The 18714-nt window shown below is 36.7% G+C and overlaps 1 protein-coding gene across 2 annotated transcripts in view; it reads right to left on the bottom strand.

The window, feature by feature from the left end:
• Nucleotides 1–18714, bottom strand: part of PBX3 (PBX homeobox 3) — a 226915-nt gene that overhangs the window by 142143 nt on the left and 66058 nt on the right. The gene's annotated exons all lie outside the window — the stretch shown is intronic.

Here is an 18714-nt window from a genome sequence, read left to right as displayed (position 1 = left end):
TGTCTCCCTATTCTTTCAATAGCAGACTCCCAGCTCCAATCAAAAAACCTCTCAGGGGATCACCTACAGCTACATTCTCGCCATGTGGTTTTGATATAAGGCATTTTCTCATTGATCAAGGGAGCTGCAGAAGCATGTGTTCTGTTTATCCTAGAACAAAGAAGGCGACTTACATTACTGATGTTCAGAATCAAATCAAAGGTTTTGAAATACTTTTAATAGGAAAAAGGCAAACAAATCTGTCAAACGATGTTTAGACTCAACGTTCCTTTTGATTTCCTAACAAATTGAATAAATTGAACATTCTAAACACATTACCAAACTTTTAATCTGTGAGAAGACCTTGTGGTCAATAACTTCCTATCATAAGTAAATTGTTTAACTATAGCTCAAAGTTACTATGTTTGGTCTGATATGACATGATATGCTAACTGAGGGTAGAAAGTAGTTTTAAAAACTGACCAATCTTTTTTTTCCAGATGGATCATCAAATGTTTTTCTAACCTTGCATTTTCTTAAATGACCAACTGGTAGAACTGTATTACCAGTTCTAATTGGCTTAGAATATAGAATGGTTCAAGATAGCAGAAGAGCTGTATTCATTCCCATCTCCCTTCTTATAGGGCTCTGTTTTGATAAATCCTTATTGTGACTTGGTTTTTGTTCTATTCCTAATAAATTATGTTTAACAAATAAAAATATACTTTAGCATTTCTATATAAACCATTTGTTGCTGTAAACTATGGAAAATTTGTCTAGGCAGTACATATATCTCAGTATCTCTGAGTATATGTATCTCAGATCTGATAGGTCAAAAGCAAAATTATTACCTAGTGAAAATGTGATGCAAATGTATTTAACTGAATGACTTTTGTGTTTATCTTGTTGGTTTACTAATAATTCAAAGTAAATCCTCTGGACAGCAAACTAGTACTTCTAAAAATACAAAATACACATCATTATATCCAGCAAAAGTCCAAACCTAAGGACTAATATCTGTATCCAGCAAATAAGGACACAGAAGACTAAGGTACTAGATGAATTTAGTTTCTGATCCTTTACCAAAATGCATAGTTCCAGAACAAACCTCTGTATCAGTCTTATTGCTGGTAGCAATATAAATTGGTACAACCACTTTGGAAAACAATTTGGCAACATCAGGTAAAGTTGGATATACACATACTCTACAAACCCAACAACTCTATTCCTAGTTATATACCTCAGAGGAATTATTGCATATGGACAAAAATATGTGTACAAGCATGTTTATAATGCCAAAATTTCAGATGAAATGTAAGCATCCATCAATAGTGAAATGAATGTGAAGTTCATTTGCACGGGAGAATACTACAAAGCAGGTAAAACTAATAAAATCAATTCACGGATATCAAAATCAATGCAGTACATGTTGAAAACTGGTGAGCACAAAATCAAACTACAAAAAGATGTACAATGTGTATATACTACATATAGGTATTATATGTGTATATATATATACACATTATATTTGTCAATATTAAAAATACTAACATTATTTGTAAATACACGTATGTGTAGTAAAAGCATTTTTCAGATGAGAAGAATATGTACCAATCATAAGATAAATAGGTACTAATTTGGGGTGGGAAAGTTAGTGAGCTGAAGGGATGGGGAAACTTCAAACATATGTAAATGGGTATTTTTTAAAAATAAATGTCTAAAGCAGAGATGGCAAAATGTTAACATTTATTAAAATTAACAGGAAGAAATAAAAGGCTATGTGTTTGAAATATTTCATAAGCAAAAATTAAAATGCAAAAAGTCCATATACCCTACATGGGTCTTTACTTCAGAATTACCACCAATACTTCATTCGAATACATTCATTGATATACTGCATAATTTTATTGGGTTAAAAATTATGTCCCAATTTCACATTCTCATTTACATGTGGGAGCCAAAAAAGTTGATCACACAGAGGTAGAGAATAGAGTGACAGACACCAGAGACTGGGAGGGGTGTGGGTGGGAGGTGTGGATAAAGAGGGATTGGTTAATGGGTACAAACATACAGTTAGATTAAAAGTATAATTTCTAATGTTTGATAGCAGGGTAGAGTGACTACAGTTAGCAATAATGTGTGGTATATTTCAAAGTAGCTACAAGAAGGAACTTGAAATGTTACCAAACACATAGAAATAATAAATACTTAAGGTGATGGATATCTTAAATACTCTGACTTGATCATTACACATTCTACGCATGCAACAAAATATCACGTGTACACCATAAATATAGAAAATATTATGTGTCAATTAAAAAATATGTCCATAATTAAGGGTCAGAGCAATCCATTCTTCTGAATAAAGTCATCACACAATAAGTTGAACCATCTAAATACTTAGTACTGACATTACCTTTATTATATTTTTCAAATATTTAATATATCTTATGCATATATTTTCAAAGAAAAAAATGTGTGTCATCACACAATAAGCTGAATTGTCTAAATACTTAGTACTGACATTACCATATTATGTTTATGAAATATATCTTATGTATTCATTAGATATATTTTCAAAGAAAAAAATCCCATAATCACCAATGACCCTTCATTAATTGGTGAATATTCCAGACAAGCTAGAGTCGACAACTTATATTATCTGATTTTCAATTCTGTTTGACTTCACATAAAAACATTTTGAAGAGAAAGGAACATTATTACTATATCATTTGTGACAAATAATCAAGATATGAGAATAGCAAATAAATTATTTGAATTTAAAGCTAGGAAGCACTTCTTTTTCAAATAATCCTATATGTAAAATAATTGAGCCATGAAAAATGTTAAAATAGGTAAAAATCATGCCCCAAAAGAACCTGGTAAGATTGTGGTAAATAAAGGAATTTACTAGGGGAGAATCTCTATTCACTACAGGCAATTTTAGCTATTTTCTCCTGGAATTAAATGTTCTATCCTAACTTCTGGAACTAGTTAAATATTAACGTTATTGCCTTTCTCAAAGATAATGGTAGAATTTAACTGGTTGAAAACTGCCACCCACAGCTAACATTTATAAAGTATCTCCCAATGCAAAATTAAACAGATTTCCTTCCAGGACATTCTAGGAAAGTTCCCAAATTAGATTCCTAAACTAAACAAAGCTACTACATTAAACTTGGCGATATCACAATCATGAATTGATCCTCTAAATGCCAAAACTGAGAGTAAAAAAGAAAAATGGACACTTGTTAGCAATACAGGATAGCAGAAGTACACAGTGATGCTTACTGATGAAATAAGGATACTTTCTAAATCAGTGGTTTTCAAACTGTGGCCCAGGTACCCCTGGGGTCACTGAGGTACCCTCAGGGCTCTGCAAGGTCAAAACTGTTTTCATAATTCATTAAGATGTCACATTTTCTGTTTCAACTCTAATTTGTTCATGAGTATACAATGAAGTTGACAACAGGCTACGTGAAGCATGGCATCACAACAGAATGCAGAAGGAGATATGAGAAAACTGCTGTTGAAGCCAGACATTAAAGAAATTTGTAAAAAAAAATGTAAAACAATATCAATCATCTAATTTTTTATTTTGGAAATATAAGTTGTTTTTTATTTTAAAATGATACTTATGCTAACATGTTATTGTTATTTTAAAATAAACTAATAAAAATTTTAAATTTATAATACAGTAAATACTGATAAATATAACCCACATAAGCCAAAGCTTGCTAGTGTTCTCAATAATTCTTTTTTTTTTTTTGGGGGACAGAGTCTCACTTCGTTGCCCAGTCTGGAGTGCAGCAGCACAATCTCAGCTCACTGCAACCTCCACCTCCCAGGTTCAAGCTATCCTCCCACCTCAGCCTCCTGAATAGCCAGGACAATAGGTGCATGCCACCATGCCCAGCCAATTATTGTATTTCTTGTAGAGATAAGGTTTCGCCATGTTATCCAGGCTGGTCTCGAACTCCTGAGCTCAAGTGATCCGCTGCCCCAGCATCCCAAAGTGCTGAGATTTCAGGCATGAGCCAACATGTCTGGCAATTCTCAATTATTTTTAATTTTAAATGTGGTATGGAAAGAGATCCTGAAAACAAAAAGTTCGAGAATCAGTGGCCTAAATCATAGAGTTGATACAAGGATGAAATGAACTAATGCATGTAAAGCACTTTTCACAACGCATGGCAAACAGTCAACGTTCAGTCAGCGGTAGCTATCATTATTGTTACATAACAACAGCTGTGGCTACAGAGAGCAATGCTGAGATCAGCCATTTCTGGAGACTTCATTGTCCCCCACTGTCTAGTAAGCAATGAGTATTAAAAAAAAAAAAAAAGCCAACTGATTCATCAAATGTAATTCATCATATAGATTCTAATTTAAATTATAATACGATCAATAAGAACCTGTTAGTCTGAAAGACTTTATCTTTCTAGACCCTGTTAACTTCCTTATAAACTAGGAAGGCCTAGGACTAGACTTAGAATATACCTTGGAGACTAGAGTTATCTTGTCCTTTGAGACACCTGGAAAACAGCAATGAGAAGCCTAAGTGTCCTGTGCACAACAAATTAATTAAATATTCATTCTCATAAAAAAGAAAGATATACTTTCCTTTGAAATACTGGATCAATAAGGCATCATGGAATAACAGAACTGTGGACAGGCCCTTGAGCAAGCTTCTGGTTAAGATTCTTGATTCCAGGCATATCTAGCACACACCCAAGACAGACCAATAGGTACAGAGACTCACAAACGGACCAGTCATTTTTCACTCTAGTGGTTACGTAGCCCCTCCACAAAGCAAACCACAATCTTTCCTACTTTCACTTTAAGGTCACTTCCTTATGTTTCATCCTTTATTGATAAAGCTAAAAATAATAATAGTAGTTGTATACAGAGGTCAAATACCTGGCATCAAGCTCATAAAAATCCTTTAACCCTTTAGCCTACTTTTTTTTTTTTTGAGACAGTCTTGCTCTGTCACCCAGGCTGGAGTGCAGTGGCACGATCTCAGCTCACTGCAACCTCTGACTCTCAGGTTCAAGCAATTCTCCTGCCTCAGCCTCCTGAGTGGCTGGGACTACAGGTGCGGGCCACCATGCCCAGCTAATTTTTGTATTTTTGGTAGAGATGAGGTTTCACCATGTTGGCCATGCTGGTCTCGAACTCCTGACCTCAAGTCATTCACCCACCTCGGCCTCCCAAAGTGCTGGGATTACAGACATGAGCCACCGCGCCCAGCCTCGCCTACATTTCTCTAGTCAAAACACCTTCCAAATCTTTTAACTGTTTCCCATTGGATCTGTACTTCCTTCTCTTAACCATTCTTTTCTACCTTCTAAACCCCAAGATAAAAACATATAGAATTCTTTTTAATCTTTCTTTCTTTCTTTTTTTAAAAAAGGAGACTGATCCAAAGTCGCTAACACAGAAATTTCATTGAGGCACTAACAGACTATTTAGCCTTCTAAAACTTTATTTAACACTATTACCAAAAAAAAAAGTAATTTCTCCTCCTTAAAAAGGGCCATATTAACATTATATATGTTAAACTCAGTCTTTTAAAACTATCTTTGTATCTTGAAATCAGCATTAAGATGAAAGCAAGAGATATTACTGTTGCTATGGTAATACTTCAATGAACAGCATTAACACACAGTGGTACATAAAAACCATTTTCTGAGCAGCATGTACAGGTAAATAAAAGTTAAATAGCACATCAACAACAATTTCCTCACAGGGTCATAACAACTTTTATTTGTGATGCTTATTTTTATATATTACAGTGACTGAAGTAAATTTGAAAATGTCAATAATCAACAGCAATGGTCAGCATTTGCAGAGGGAACCAGAGAATGTTCATTTCTCCCCTTTTCCCACAACTGTATTTTGGAGTTTCAAGAACCACAGAAGCGTCATCAAATATGACCATACTACAAACTTACATATACAGGAGGCATACTTGCTAAATAGGCAAACATAGGTGAGTTAGGATAATTAATCAATGGTGGGAGGTTCTGACAAAGAAAAACTCACATCTTTTTTTTTTTTAGCTACTTAGCAAACAAAAAACTAAAAACCCCACAAGTTATATAACTATTGATATGGATGATCCATAAAATCCCAAAATTCAACTACTCATTATGGGGTGTTTCACAAGTATGAAGTACTGAATTAAGGTTGAGGGTATCATAATGTATTATGTGGGGTTTTAAATAATAACTCGATACAATAAGCTACTATACTGAGATACCCTGTATTAATGTACAAAAAAATTAATGAAATATATGCTTTGATTGGATTATGCAGCCTTTCTTCTACGTTCAAATTACAATCCAAGTTGAGCTCAAAGACAAGTTTCCTTTTAAAACATTTCTCTAAACTAGTGGAAAAAATTGTTTATAAAAATAGTGTAGTCTGAGTCTGAATAAACGGTATGCTCAGGGAAATTTCAGGTTTCAACGTAAAGAAATATACACATTTTAGAGTTTCTAAAGAAGGAGTATTATTTACAATGAAAAACCACATCTAAGGAAGAAACGTTTTTAAACTCTGGGGAACAGGGAAAAAAAGAAGAGTACCTACTTTAAAAATAATTTTCAGTCATCAGTAAAGTAAAGATCTTTCCCAGATCTTGTGTACAAGAAGAAAACCACTGCCACGGCTACTTGTAAGAGCATTCCTTATCTCCAGTGCCAAATGGGCAATAGAACAGACAAAGTCCATTCTTTTAAAGCTATATGCTGTATATGCTGAGGTTAAAAATATTTACACAAAATTTTATAAAAAAGAAACAATATATTCGAGTCATAAAAATAAGTTAGCTCTCTACCACCATTTACTACCCACCTTTAAATATTAAATTTTAATTTTACTTATTTAGGAAAAATTACATAATTCTTCATAGCACAGTTTAAAAATAACTCCACTATTAATGCAGGCCCTTTATTTAATCACAGGCTAATTTACTCCTGACAGAAAGTAAATTCCACTATTTTCTGTAAGGCTTTATGAAATTGCCATCATTTTTAATTAATTCTTAATTAAAATATATTACACCACAGCTTCTACCCATCTCTCTTGATATTCTAACATAATCAATTCAAGACCATTTACATATCATTAATTAAAAGCCTTCCTCTCTCATCCTTAAAATCATAATGAGGCTCTATTTCTCATTAGCAGCCTTTAAGGGGTAAAACAACAATACAGTCAAGAATGAATAGTAACTTGAAACAAATAATTTGTACTTTTTAAAACTATATAGTGGACAGAGCTAATTTCAAAATTTCTCAAATTTGGGAATCCTTGAATTATTTCACTGTGTTTCACAGGGGAACCACCAGAGCAACAATTGGTGATAAATTGAAACTAATCTTCAAATGAGTTAAGCAATAAATTAGATAAGAAACAGTAGCATCTTTGAGATCTGGGAAAACCAAATAGATTTCTTTATTTGGACAATAACAAATCTTACCATGAAATACTACCAACAAGTTAGTTACTACAGGAAAGTAAAAAATAACACAATTAATATGATCTTGTCTTCATTTCCATTTTTAAAAATTAATCCTCTATACAAATCCTTTCCTTTAAAAAAGATTCTTTCTTTCAACTAAAGTCCATTGTTAGTATCTCTTAAATCTTAAGATACAGTTAGAAAAATATAATTGAAATTTATACCTCTATGCATTTATTAGCTTACCACTGTCAGAATGAAGTCTCTAGTATCTGTGGTTGTATGAAGAACTGAAACAGAGAAGCTCGTATAAAGTTCTATAATTAAACTCCAGAGCTATGATATGTTTTACACATTCTTAAATGAGCTATAATATATACTGGTACTATAAAAAGTTATCATTTATTGGTAATGAAAAGTAAAAATTAACCACCTATTCAGTGATTTTACCTCTTCAGAAGGCTTTAAAGGCAAACGCAGCTTGAGAGAAGATTTATAGGAACTCATGACTTTTAACCCACTATTTTCAATATTTTGGCTGTAAGTTACAAAATTAATACAACCTGAACTATGATTACATTTATGATTAGTATAAAATAAAATTTCATTGCTTTTCTTTTGCTTTGAGCAACTGTAGTAGTATTGCCTTTTGCAATACTACTTTTAAAAAGACTGAACAAAACATTAATTTGTTGCATTTTTCAGAGTTTACAATTCATAATTATATTTCAAGGCCACACTACAAATACAAATAGAAAATAAGTGAGAATCAAAATGTGACCAAAAAAATAATACTACATAATAGAGGCAAAATAAAGTCAGACTTGCGGCTTGGAAATTTTATGCAGACTTACTGTCACCAGCATTAACTATATCTAGGTGCTTCATATCAGGCAAATCAGATTTATATCACTGTCTTCTGTCAAATGCAGGTGCTCCACCACAACTTGTCAAGACAGCCTGTCTGAATCTTCACACGTCAGACAGAATCACAGCACTTGGTGTTTTGGTCTGTTGACAGCAATTTATTTTGATGTGTTGTCACAATATGAAATTCTTCAATGCTCTGCACCATGGTGCCAGTAAGTCCCACTATACTTTTTTCTACTGTGAGATGCTACAGGTTTATTAGTGAGGGAGGGAGAACAAAGTTTTGTCTTGCTTTTAAAACCCCTTTCATTTAAGCCCTAAACAGTTCATTTTAAAGTGGAGGGGACTGCTGAATAGAAACAAGCACTGTCATGAGACATTCCTTAATCTTAGTATCAAGCATCTTGTTTCACACTGCAACCTATTTGGCTGAAGCAAAGCCAACCAGTCTGTTAGGAATAACCAGAGACCTTAAATATCCAGTAAGTCAAAATTCAGAGTAGACTACACTAAGACTAAACTAATAGCTTGGGCTACAGATCTAGTGTGGTCAATTGTTTCTTCATCTTTTTCACAGTGCTTCTTTCAATCCCACAGTAAAAACTTCAATTCAATGCAGTGCAAACATTTTCATGCACCCACTTATAGGTACTAGGAGATCCAGGTGAAAGAAACAATGAATAGGAATAGATTTCTTTGGGGTTTTTTAAAATTTCTTTTCCAAAATCTATACAAATTCCATATTAATCCTCCAAGATTGTGAAATAAAATTTACATGGGAAATACAAAAAAGATAACTAATTAAATGTGGCAGAAAAAAAGATAATATTCACAAAAAAGCTCAGAGTCGTTTTCAACTTTTGTAGTATTTTGCTATTTCACATTCTAAGTTTTCATATTAAAAGATTCTAACTAAAATAAACTTAAAAGTGAAGAGTACAGGGTTACATTGGATATATACACATAAAACACCAGTTTTATATATACATAAAACACTGGATATATATGTACACTGAAGATATATAGATCTATTCATAAATGAAGCTTTGCCCATATCTATATCTAAACCCTCTTCTTATAAGCAGGGAAGATATCAGTAGTATTTGCATGTTTCCCATTTCCATATAGTTCAGCTGAGCTATTATAGCTAGAATTGAATTTTTTTTTTCTTTTTTTTGAGACAGAGTTTCACTCTTGTTGCCCAGGCTGGAGTGCAATGGCATGATCTTGACTCAGAACCTCCGCCTTCCAGGTTCAAGTGATCTCCTGCCTCAGCCTTCCGAGTAGCTGGGATTACAGGCATGCACCACCACACCCAGCTAACTTTGTATTTTTAGTAGAGTCAAGGTTTCTCCATGTTGGTCAGGCTGATCTCACTCCCCACCTCAGGTGATCCGCCCGCCTAGGCCTCCCAAAGTGCTGGGATTACAGGTGTGAGCCACCCCGCCCGGCCTTGAAATTTTAAAAATAAAAATTAATGTTCCTTTGGAAAATTAAAAAGTAAAAAAATAGTTTTAGATTTGGAATTATACATTAGACAATAGGAGATTAAAAATAATTATCAGGCCAGGCACAGTGGCCCACACCTGTAATCCCAGCACTTTGGGAGGCCGAGGCGGGTGGATCACTTGAGGCCAGGAGTTCGAGACCAGCCTGGCCAACATGGTGAGACTCCATCTCTACTAAAAATACAAAAATTAGCTGGATGTGGTGGCGCATACCTCTAGTCCCAGCTACTCGGGAGGTTGAGGCAGGTGAATTCCTTGAACCTGGGAGACAGAGGCTGCAGTGAGCCGAGATCACACCACTGCACTCCAGCCTGGGCAACAGAGAGAGACTTCGTCTCAAATCATCATCATCATCATCATCATCATCATCATCATCATCATCAAAATAATAAAAATAATTCTCATCAAGGCTGGGCGCAGTGGCTCATGCCTGTAATCCTAACACTTTGGGAAGCTGAGGAGGGCAGGTTTTTGAGCCCAGGAGTTCAAAACCAGCCTGGACAACATAGGAAGACCCTGTTTCTACATATCTTTAAAAAAAAATCTCATCATGCCAGGTATGGTGGCTCATGCCTGTAATCCCAGCACTTTGGGAGGCTGAGGCGGGCAGATCACTTGGGCTCAAGAGTTTGAGACCAGCTGGCCAACATGGAGAAACCCTGTCTCTACTAAAAATACAAAAAAAAATAAAATAAAATAAAAATTAGCCAGGCGTGGTGGCACAGACCCACAATCCCAGCTACTTGGAGGCTGAGACAGAAGAATCAATTGAACCTAGGAGGCGGAGGCTGTAGTGAGCCGAGATCATGCCACTGCACTCCATCCTGGGTGACAGAGTGAGTGAGACTCTGTCTCAAATTAAAAAAAAAAAACAAGTATGGTTATGTATATAAGGCTCATTTTCAAACTTCATAACTTAAGAAATGTTTTTATACTTATGAGCAGGAACTCTCTGGTAATACTACATCTTTTTTTTTTTGAGACGAAGTCTCACTCTGTCACCCAGGCTGCAGTGCATGGAGTGCAGTGGCACGATTTTGGCTCACCGCAACCTCCGCCTCCCGGGTTCCAACTGTTCTTCTGCCTCAGCCTCCCGGGTAGCTAGGACTACAGGTGTGAGCCACTATGCTGGCTAATTTTGTATTTTCAGTAGAGACAGGGTGTCACCATGTTGGCCAGGCTGGTCTCGATCTCCTGACCTCGTGATCCATCCGCCTTGGCCTCCCAAAGTGCTGGGATTACAGGCGTGAGCCACCGCCTCCAGCCAATACTACACCATTTATAATATACTTTGTGAATGGTCCATCATCTACAGCTGGAGCACACTATACTCACAAGAATTTATCTCCAAGGAATTCCACTGCAATTTTTAAAAAATCTAACAATCTTTTCTGTGAGGTAAGTGGGTACTAGAGCAGATGGTATTTTTGCAATTTGTAGGACAAGAAAAATAAGATGTAAGACTTTACACTGAGTTAGAATCAAAGCTGAACGAAAACTCCCAAACTTAAAATTATTTCATTATATTCTATGAGTTCTTTAGTTAGATTAGTTTAGTGGGGTAGCCATTGTGCACAATTCTAGAATGCACCGTTATCAGAGTGTATTATAAATGATGCAACCTGGAGTTGTGCAACTCAGCAAATACAAAGAAAGACGCAATGAAATACGTGTGTGTGTGTGTGTGTGTGTGTGTGTGTGTGTGTGTTTCTTTCAGAATAGGGGACATGTATCTATGGCACAAACCCCAGTCTATTAATCTATAAGCAAAAAAATACATCATCACATAAGTCACAAGTATCCTCTAGTCCACCTCCAAGTTCTCTAGGAAAATAAGGCTTTGAACAGTGTTGGAATGTGGGATGCAAATACTCTTGAAGAAGATCTCTTATAGGTTTATTTTTACCTAGTAAGTATTGGAAGTAAACAACAAATGTGTGTGATTCAATATGTGTTGTATCTAAACTTCATCTCTAATCTACTTTAAAGAAACTAGTCACACTGATAAAACCAAACTACTTATAGATAGCCTTTACAGACCAGTGCTAACACAGACCAATCCTTTACTCTATTGAGGTTATCAACACAAAATAATTCTTCACTCTAGTTTCATGACTGATTTTGGAAAGACTAAGAAGCAAAAAATGTTAATGAAAAAAATTGCTTCACCTTTTAACAAGGTGAAGATCAGCTACACGCGCACAGATACATTAACTGCAGAAAAAAATGAAACCATATAAGAACTCTGGTGTTCTCCAAAAATAGTCAAAAAGGACCAATCATCTGATAATCTAAATGATGAGACATTACAAGAAAGAAAATAAGAGAACTGGTAAAGGATAAAAAGATTAAACTGGGATTCTATGTTAAAGAAGGTATGGCACAAAGACCATGAAACTGCCAAGCAATTTCAGTGTTGAAATGTTCTGTGTACACACACACACACACACACACACACACACACATACACACGAAAAGAAGGGAGAGAGACTAAAACTTGAGGACAGACACAACCCTTTCCCCAGTCAAAAGAGTATAATAAAAAGAGAACTGAACCCTGAGTTGGAAGATTCGAGCACTAATCTCTATCCCAGTTCTGCAACTTAGTCAGGCAACTGACCATCCGTAAATCCCTTACTTAGCCACTCTAATCCTCACTTTCCTAATTTGTAAAACAAGGGTAATATACATTCCACCTAAATCAAAGGTTGTTATGAAGATTAAGCAGATAAAATCACTCTGAACAATGCAAAAGCACCATAGATATATGCAATAACAATTTAAGACAACTAAAAAGCAAGCATCGCTCTGGATCTTCTGGCTCAAGAGAGCAGACTGAGTATGTATGCTGTTTAATTTCCATTCTTCCTTTCCGGTTTCCCTCTGATAGGACTGTAAAGGGTATAAATCCATTGAGAAGGGGTAAGAGCCGGGTGCAGTGGCTCACACCTGTATTCCCAGCACTCTGGGAGGCCAAGGCAGGCAGATCACTTGAGCTCAGGAGTTTAAGACCAGCTTGGCCAACATGGCGAAACCCAGTCTCTACAAAAAAAAAAATACGAAAATTAGCCAAGCATGGTGGTCCTCGTCTGAGGCTGAGGTGGGAGAATCACCTGAGCCCAGGCAGTCGGGGCTGCAGTGAGCCATCATCGCACCCCTAAACTGCAGTCTAGGTGACATAGTAAGACACAGTCTCAAAAAAAAAAAAGAGAGAGACAGAGGGAGGCAGAGAGAAAGAGTAGGGGGCGGGGCTGCAGAAGACCAGATTTTGTTAAATTTCTGTAACACAGATAACAAATGAGACACCACAATGACAAGTGCATCATAGTGGAGGAGGCCCAAATTTACAATGAGAAGGAGGTAGGAGCCAGTTTTCCCAGCAAAGACTGACAGAGGCTCCAACCTTGGACAGAGAACAGCAATGGGAAATGGGGCAGTAAATTAAAAGAAGGTCTGAGTAACACCTGAGAAATTTGTTCCCTCCTCACATTTTCCACACACACACACACACACACACACACACCCAGTCACTGCAAAGAACATCTGCCCAAAGAAGAAGTCAGACAACCATTCTCCAAAAATAATTAAGAGGTAATATTAAAAGTATAACAGTTAAAGAAGGGAGTACTAATTTCCTCATGTTTCATAATAAAAGTAAAGTAATACAGTCTGATATTGATGGAATCAAAGCCAGAGAATACATTGCTTATGTTATACAAGGAACCTACAGCAGAACAAAAACTAATACAAGAACAAAACCAGAGAGGAAGAGAAGGAAATTATGTCGGAGATTATATAAATAAGCCAAATTCCTTACCATGGAAAAATGATATACAGTCCCTAATTTCAGTTATTTAAATTTATGGTGGGTACCTAGCAAGAAAACAAAAAAGAGAAAGATGAAATGTGGTCTTCTCTGATGAGTGGGACTATAGGAAGGAGAAGAAGAGCAAGAGCCTACAACATTTTTTTCAACTGTGCAAGGAGAATACTTTTGTAATTTAAAATTACCTGCTAACTAGTTGAAAAATATTCTTTTCAAAATGGATTGACCCAGAAAGTTACCGTGAAGGACAGAAAATCTGACTACTTAGTCTGGTATCTTTCAGTCTTTCAAAAAAATAGACATAATTCTTCAGGTTGTGAGGAAAAATTATCTTCCTAAGCATACAAGTAAGGAAAAAGAAATGGAACTGAGAAATAAGGAAGATTTTATCTTCCAGAATTCTGATAAAAGATGAGTTAGAAACGAGAGGCTATAATTCCCTAATCCTTAAGGCTGAAGAATGGCAATTGGGAATAGTGTTTTCAACCCCAAATTCCTATTCTGGAAGTTGTTAATCGGCTTGAATGGTGGATGGCTTAATTATATAAGGACCACATTAATGTCTCAAAGGAGGGAGAGTGATCTGATAGGTTTTAATTTAAAACACTCTTCATAAAATTAAAAATGAATGCCAAACTGACTATAATCTGTGCCTCTGTGGAGAAGTAAAAGGCCAATACAGTTCTAAGAATACAGCATGATCAATGGTCTTTGAGGCTAAATTGATCCAGTACTGGTCAATAATCATGAATGTTATTCATTGGGCAGTCAAAAGTAGTCTCTCCATTTCTGTTCCAGATAGCAAGTATTTTTCTAGGTTATTTTCAGATAGTTAGAATTGCATCTATCTGTTAATGGGTAACATTTTCACTACTCACATCCTCTAGAATGACTCTATAGAACTAAAAATCCTGGGATCTAAATGTATATATGTAGCTCACAGCACTTACGACACTCATCTTAAATAGAACAGTACAGTTTGGAACAATTTGGATCCATTCTGTTTCATTCTAGAGTTTTACTGGCATTGTACCATTCCAAAAAAAAGAGATGGAACAAACAAGTTAAAATCTATACAAAGTTAGAGTGAACAAGGGTAGTAACTTTTCAAAGTACAGAAAAATATAATAACTGCGAGAACCCTAGGTCAAATATGAAAGTACCCATCTTTGAGGGGAACATGCAACCTGCTAGCTTTGATCCTACGATACTTTTTTTTTTTTGAGATGGAGTCTCACTCTGTCGCCCAGGCTGGAGTGCAATAGCGTGATCTCTAAGCTCACTGCAACCTCTGCCTCCCGAGTTTAAGTGACTCTCCTGCCTCAGCCTCCTGAAAACCTGGGACTACAGGGGCGCACCACCACGCCCAGCTAATTTTTGTATTTTTGTAGAGATGGGGTTTCACCATGTTGGCCAGGCTGGTCTCGAAATCCTGGCTTCAGGTGATCCTCCTGCCTTGACCTCCCAAAGTGCTGGGATTACAGTTGTAAGCCACCGTGCCCAGCTGATCCTAGGATACTTTAATGGAATTCTAGGATCCATGACCACTACTGATAGACACATTTGCCTTAGTTGTAGGCCTCCACAGCAATGTTATCCAAAAGAATCAATGCATGCTATATATATAAATCTAAATTTCTACTAACCAAATTTCAAAAAGCAAAAGGAAACACAAAATTAAGTTCAATATATTCAAAATGTTATTTCAACATATAGCCGATACTTTAAAGGATTATTAATGAAATAGTTTACATTTTTTTTCAGACTTCAAAAACTTCCAAGTCTTTTACACCTATTATGTGTTTAAAAAGTATGTATTTTAGACTTGTAGCACATTTCAATTGAAACAAGCCCATTTTAAGTGCTCAATATTCACATGTGGCTACTAAGACACTCTCATCTGAGTTCTCCTTTTGGTTGACAGGCACGGGTTAATAGGAGCAAAACTCTCGGTTTCCAAGTCAATTGTAGTTTCCTGCTATCACACAGGATCAAGCAGGTGTCTTCTTGTTTGTGGTATAAGAAATCTTAACCTCTATTAAAAGAGCCAACTGGATTAGTAAAATGAACACATCTGTTTGCCTCCATGCCTTGTTGAAACTCTACTACAAAGACAACAGGGGGGTGGCGGGGAGAACATAAAATCTGCAAGAACAAAAAACATGAGAACAGACAAGAGCACCACTTTGCTTCCAGAACATTAGGAAGCTTACACACCTCCCCAACCTTCTCCCTGACTTTCTAGCTAGGAACTTGGTGGATACCTTAACTGACTTGGATAAGAGATAAAGACCTGTTGCATACCAAACCACTAGGTCCCTGTACCCATCACCCTACAGTGAAGACTACCAAACCCAAGAGGACTACTCTACTCACATAACTGAATTTTTAGTCAGCTTTTAAGTGCCTCAAGCTTAAATATTCTTTCGTTCTCAAACATTTACTGAAAGTCTACTATGTGCCAGGCACTGTTCTAAGCACTGTGGATATAGCAGTGAACAAAACAAGGTTCTTCACTCAAGGAACTTACATTGTAAAAGGGAAATCAACAATAAACAAATACAGCATATAGAACAGAAATAGAAATAAAGCAGGAAAAGGGGACAGGGTGTAATGGGAAGCAGGAGCAGGAATGCTGTTTTATCTAGGAAGGTCAGGAGTAGTCCTTCTGATGATAAATTTGGGCAGAAGCCAGAAGGGTGAGAGGAAGCCAATCAGATATATGGGCAAAGAGTGTTCCAGGCAGAAAGAAAGCAAAGCAAGAACAAAGCCCCTGAAAGGAGAGTACACTTTGCCTACTGGAGGAACACAAAGAGGCCCATTAGGCTGGAGTGAAATGAGTGGCACAGAGTGATGGGGGAAGGGGTAATATCACAGAAGATGAAGTGAACTAAAGCAGTCAGGCCTTGAAGACCCCAGTTAAGGGCTCAATTTTTATTTCAGGTGAAATGGGAAGCCATGAGAAGAGTGACATCATCTGACTTTATGTTTTAAAATAATTACTTTGCCAGTTGTATGACAAAATGACTGTAGGGCAACAAGGGCAGGAACAGAGATCAGTTAGGAGGCTACTGCGTGTAGATGAGGCCTAAAGGTTACTTGGCAAAGGGAGAAAGAAGTGAGAAAAGGGGATATTGAGTGAGGCTATGCTTTTGTTTCAATAATTTCAAATTTATTTTTTAAAAAGCAAAAATAAAAATAGGACAAAAAGCACCCATACACAGTTTACCAGATTCATCTACCAATATTTACCTATTGTCAACACTTTACCTATCAAATATACACAAATGGGTGTGTGTGTGTGTGTGTGTACAGATAATTTCTTGTCTGAGCCATTTGAGAGTTATATAAATCATAGCCGTTTTCCCCAACCACTTCAGCATATCCTTAAAACGTGATATTCTCTTCCATGATCATAGCACAGTTATCAACCACAGTAAATTTAACATGATATAATACTTCAATCTACTATTTGTACTCCAGTATTGTGAGATGACCCAATAATGTCCCAGCATTTTATCCTTTCCAGTTTAGGATCCAGTTTAGGATCAGATATTGTATTTAGTTGTCAATCTCTTTAGGTGCCTTTAATCTGCAACATTTCCAAAACAGTTACAGCACTAACATTTTGAAGAACAAACTCCCCCTGCTCTTTTTTAAATTACAATGTGCCTAATTTTAATTTTGTCTGCTGTTTCTTCATGATAAGATTCTGATTCTGGCTTCTCAGTGACACAAATGTAATGCTGTGATCTTCTCAGGGTACCACATCTGGAGGCACCAAATGTCCATTTAGCCCTTGTTGGTGCTATTAACTTGATCCCTTGGTCAAGGTATTGTCCAATTTGTCCACTGTACTAGCACTGTTACTTTTTTCCCTTCCCACTAATAAGCAATCTCTGGGAAGACACTTTATTTAAGACCACACAAACTACTACTAATCAAAATTTCCCCCCAATTTAGAATTTGTTCATGGTTCTTGCCTAACCCAATCTTTACTGTAACTGTAAAATGATTTTCCAAAAATGTCTCCAGCTGCATTACCCCCTAACAAGAGAGTCAGCCTGTTCTTTGAAACTTTGAAGCCAGGCATTGACTTCTCCTCTCGAGCTGTGAGAGTCCTAGATGGCATCTTCTTCAAATAGAACGCCATTTCAACTACACTGAAAAATCTGTTTTTTACTGTAGCTATCTTCAATTATCTTAGCTAGATCTTCTCTATGAAGGATGAGGGAGGCAAGGAAACTACGGAAGAAAAGTTTGAAGCTAGCAGAGGTTGGTTCGTGAGCTTTAAGGAAAGAAGCCATCTCCCTAATGTGAAAGTGCAAGGTGAAGCAGCGAGTGTTGATGTAGAAGCTGCAGCGTTATTCAGAAGATCTAGCTAAGATAACGCGCAGCTTCTGCATCAGCACTCGCTGCCTCACCTTGCACTTTCACATTATGGAGATGGCTTCTTTCCTTAAAGCTCATGAACCAACCTCTGCTAGCTTCAAACTTTTCTTCTGTAGTTTCCTTGCCTCCCTCATCCTTCACAGAATTGAAGTGAATTTGAGCCATGCTCTGGATTAGGCTTTGACTTAAGGGAATGTTGTTTCTGGCTTGGTCTTTTCCCCACACCACTAAAACTTTCTCCATATCAACAATAAGACCGTTTCACTTTCTTAACATTTGTGTATTCACTGGAGTAGCATTTTTAATTTCCTTTTTTTTTTTTTTTTTTGAGACAGAGTCTGGCTCTGTCCCCCAGGCTGGAGTGCAGTGGCACCATCTCGGCTTACTGCAAGCTCCGCCTCCCGGGTTCACGCCATTCTCCTGCCTCAGCCTCCCGAGTAGCTGGGACTACAGGTGCCCGCCACCACGCCCTGCTAATTTTTGTGTATTTTTAGTAGAGACAGGGTTTCATTATGTTGGCCAGGATGGTCTCCAACTCCTGACCTCGTGATCCGCCCACCTCGGCCTCCCAAAGTGCTAGGATTACAGGCTTGAGCCACCGTACCCGGCCAGCATTTTTAATTTCCTTGAAGAACTTTTCCTTTGCATTCACTACTTGGCTAACCGAC

The sequence above is a fragment of the Nomascus leucogenys genome, chromosome 8, assembly GCF_006542625.1.
Source record: "Nomascus leucogenys isolate Asia chromosome 8, Asia_NLE_v1, whole genome shotgun sequence".
NCBI classification, from domain to species: Eukaryota; Metazoa; Chordata; class Mammalia; order Primates; family Hylobatidae; genus Nomascus; species Nomascus leucogenys.
This window is presented reverse-complemented; position numbering and strand designations above follow the sequence as displayed.